Source organism: Tursiops truncatus, chromosome 6 (assembly GCF_011762595.2).
Source record: "Tursiops truncatus isolate mTurTru1 chromosome 6, mTurTru1.mat.Y, whole genome shotgun sequence".
Lineage (NCBI taxonomy): Eukaryota > Metazoa > Chordata > Mammalia > Artiodactyla > Delphinidae > Tursiops > Tursiops truncatus.
The window spans coordinates 39,463,486-39,467,983 of NC_047039.1; the positions used below are offsets into that span (position 1 = coordinate 39,463,486).

At 37.1% G+C, this 4,498-nt stretch overlaps 1 pseudogene; it reads left to right on the forward strand.

Moving 5' to 3' along the window:
- Positions 1–289: 289 nt before the first annotated feature.
- Positions 290–933, forward strand: LOC109549808 (BTB/POZ domain-containing adapter for CUL3-mediated RhoA degradation protein 3-like; annotated as a pseudogene).
- The last annotated feature ends 3,565 nt before the right edge of the window (positions 934–4,498 follow it).

Here is a 4,498-nt window from a genome sequence, read left to right on the forward strand (position 1 = left end):
ATAACAAAAAAAATCTGTTGTCCATTCATACAAAAACACCAAGCAACTTTTTTCTGATGTGATTAAAACATTTTAAACATGCATTTAACAAGTCACCAAGGGTTTTTACACGACACAAAGCATCTAAAACACCAGTTACCTAGTTATTTAAGACTAATGAACTCATCGATGGATTGTTTTTGCACAGTTTGCAAAAGTACTATTCACTATTAGATATAGATTATACTTTGACACTAAAAGAAATATGTTCTATAATGCAAATAAACAATGCAGGAATCACTTAGGTAAGATGCTCAACTGCCTTTATGATGGAGCAGTCTCATTGCCTGAGAGCCACGAGGAAATGGAGAAGCTGTTGACAGAGGCCAAGGTTCAGGGCCTCATAGACAAGTGCCAGGCAGGCCTATGAAACAAAACGAGCCTCGCTGCGAAGATTCTGATATCACCGCTTCCAAAGAAGAAGGAAAACTTACAGCAACTTCAAATAAGCTAGTTGTATAATTTCTGTATAACAGAAGTGGCAACGACTATTCACATACCAACGTATCTGACAACACTTTGTAGAAAAACTTGTTTTGACAACCTGTCCCTGAGCTTTGGTGGAAGGTCCTATTCATAAAAGATGTTACTGAGGACAAATTTTGCTCTTAATCCTTTTAGGAACAAGGCTACAAGATGCTGGTTTTGTTATATGTTCATCCTCTACACCACTGTGAAGAAACAGACCAAAGTAGAATTCCCTTAAGCCTGGACTTATGAAGAGAGACTGAATACTTTGCCCATTGAAGTCTAGGATAGCCAGGGATTTAATTATGCACTCCTAGAGTCCACAGGTGGGGCAGCCAAAGACTCCACCATCTGGAGGAGGATGAGAACGGGGATAGCTTGTATTTATATCACGCACCTGGCCGCCGGGCTAAACACTACCACTGAACTGGCAGCAGACCTGAGCTGTACTCCCTACCGCCCAGCCACCCTGCTGCGCTCCTGGCAGGCTCCTGGGCACCTTTCCTTTCCACTGAGTCTAGAAATCATCTTTTAAAATGAGCCATATTACTAGTTTCCTTGTTTGCTTGATAAAACTTTTCTTTTAGTTCTGTCTTTACCCAAGGTGAATACATCTCCCCATTGATGTATAAGTCCATCTGAGTTCTCTTTTTTCAAGTGAGAATACTTGGAGCCAGGGTATTTCAGTTTTCAGAGGAAAAAGTGTGAATGGATGTAGGCTGTATATAAGACCTTTTCTGTGCAGTATTTTGTTGATGGTGTTTACTACCTTTTGGAACTATCTGTTCGTTCTTAACTGAGGAGCTGTTAAAAAATCCAAAATAGTTTAACAATTTTCAAGCCCCAACAAACTCTAGCTTTTGGAACTTATGCTTCTACGACTATGCAATATCTTCTTGTTTTGGCAAAAGTTCTTCCACTTGTGGTTTTGAATTTGGGCTTCTTGATAAATAGCTGCATCTCATATCAGTGATGTGTAAGCAGAAGAGCCCTGTACTCCTAAAACTCTGTTTCTAGTGTTGCTTTTGATGCATAGCATGGTTTAAGGTGAAAGTCATTTGTGGCCTTGATTAATTCTTGGTCTGATTTTTGCAGAGACTCCCACATGTCCAGTTGGGAGTTTGGCTTTTATGATGGCATTAGGGTTCCTAAGATATAAGGTTTGAGTGACTGTTCAGCTCTGCTAATGGCTCCTTTCATGACTCTTGCATTTTTTGATTGCTTTCCCATTCCAGGAACAAAATGCATTCCAGGAATTAAATCTGAGTTTGAGACTCTCAAACTGCTGTATCACAGGATTTATATTCTTATTTTTCATCCTTTTTCTTCATTAAGCTGTACTTACCAAAGCCAGTGGATGCTCTGCCCTTTGCTTACAAATGAAATTTGTCCCCAAGCATGGCCTTCCACACCTCCAAGGGGTGCGGTTCACAATAATACTGGGGAATCTTGCCTATCTTGTATCAGCCTTTGGTAATTCAGTAAATTCAGCCTCTGGGTCCTTGAAATAAAGTTTACAGATGAGATTATTGTAGTACATCATCTCTTCATACTACATGAAGTATTGCTTATTTCCCTGAGGATAAATCTTGCTTGTTTTATTTATCGTAACTAACAAGTAATTACTGAATGCCCACTGTTGGTATTTAGTGTGACAAGTGCTGCAGACACTATCAAGTAGAAGATTATAGAGCAAAGAATACAGACCGAAACTGATTCTTTAAACCCTGAGACATTAACTACATTTTAAATATTAATAGAATGGCCAGGCTGGAAAAAGGTTTCTTGGTGTCCAGACACAAACATTTGCAATGTTGGGAAGAGGAAACCATCATCTTAGTAAAGCAATTTCCTAAGTAATGCTATCCAGAAAGCTATCCAGATAAACACCCACAATATGGAGGTGGGATGAGGGAAAGATGGGCATTAGATTGAAAAGGCTGAGTTCAACATATACTCTAGGAAAACAGTGAAGAGTGATATTTTGTATTTCTTTCTCAAAATTGACACATCTCCTTAATATTGGGTGGCATTCACTTAATATCCACTTTTCCATAACATTGGGAATTTTCCTCACCTGTTCTAATTGATAAATATGAAACCTGAGACCAACTGAGTATCGGCAGATTAACAGTGGGGTGATTGATTTCCGAGAACCACTAGTGACTGAATGCTTATGAATATGCATTCTAATCTTGATGGGGTTAAGCAAGTTTTCAGGCAATGGCTTAGAATTTCTTAATAGGGACTCTTCACATGAAACCATACATTTTCAAGAAAATAACTGGCTCAAATGTCATTTCAGATTCATAAGCCACGTCTCCAGTGCCATTTCACACATGAAAAATCAGTAATAGAATCATTTGGGGGATTATTTGTTCATACACATTTTAACTTGGAATCTTTTTCTTGGACAGTTTTTGAAAATAGGGTGTAAAACTATCTTTCTGGAATAGTTGAGATGGAGCTCTGATGGACTAGATAATCTCCATCCCTTTCAAACCATGCTTTTCATACTGTGATCTCTCTTCCTAAGCTATTTAGGAAACTCATTAACTTAAGCTTTGGTTGGTGTAATTACACAGTTGTGAAAGGGTGTATCTTGTACACTGTTCTTCCGTACTTTGTAAACAAGTCCTCTCTGTATCAGACAACTGAGAATGTATAACCATTACTTCAAAATAGCAGTTACAGAACAAGGCAAGCTTAAGCACAAATGAAAAGTACAAGTTGTCATTCCTTTAGTATGGATTTCTTGTAAAATGTATTTGTAAGCAGTTTGACTTAGTGGAGGATGAAAGAAAGAAAGAAAGAAGCTTTGAACCAAATGTGAAGATTTAAAGGTAATGAACCGTGACTGATGATAATTTTGGAGAAATAAAATCTAAGCTACATACTTAGGTTAAATATGAGTTGGTTAATTATAAATAGTTCATTATTTAGCAAGAGAACAGAAAAACAATTGTGCTCTTATCTAGAGATCACCTTAAATGTCTTTTCAATATATGTTTCCTTTAAATAAGCTGTAGTTTAGACTCTGAAATTGATTTTACTTTTTTTACAGACACCCACAAACACAATTTCACTTCTACCTACAGATGCTATCAGTGTAATGCTGTAACATGGGTATTTTTGTGCTTTCTAATTCGATACATCTACCATGTTGATTTTACTACCTATTTTTTTTAACATTAAAATTTTAGAGTTCATTGTTAACATCAACCATGCTAGTAGGCATTTAAACAGGCTATCTGTGGTGATTCATATTCTCCGAAAATTTAAATTTCTTCCTAGAAATTTGAAAGTTATGTTAGCAGCTGGTTAACTTTTTCAATATACTTAAAAAAAATGTAGCTTTCATTGGGATCAAATATGTGAATTTTAGGAATTTGAGTTGCAGCACCTTGAAGTGAATATATATTACAATGGTACAACACTAGCTTTGGAGTCAAAGAGAACTGGGCTTAAATCCTGACCCTATTACTTCCTGGTCATATGATCCTGAGCAAGTTAATATTAGTTTTTGATTAAAAGGTATACATTCCTTTCAAGGCATAGCTTGTAAGAGAAGTTGTCAAGATTCAGGGTATCTTATGGAACCCCATAGCAGTAGTGAGACCTCTTACCAGAAAATGAAAAGACACTAGAAATTTAGAAATTCAGGCAACTATGGTGGTGTATCTGTTTTATCCTTCTACGTCTCCAGAACAATTTGGCCTATTTTGTAAAACATATTTGGAGGACAAAAGAGGACCACCCAAAGGGAGTGAGAGGGCAGTTAAAAATATCATCATGACCTGGGAAGAAACATAAAGAAATGACTACTACACATAACCAGAGCATCCTCATTTACCAAACAAGCATAAAATACCTTCTCTGTAAGGCTGTTGTGCGTGGGGATTAGTAGTGATATTTAGAAAGCATTTCTGTGCTGAGCACATAGTAGGTGCTCAATAAACAAGCTCTACTATCATTCTTCTTCTTGACTAGG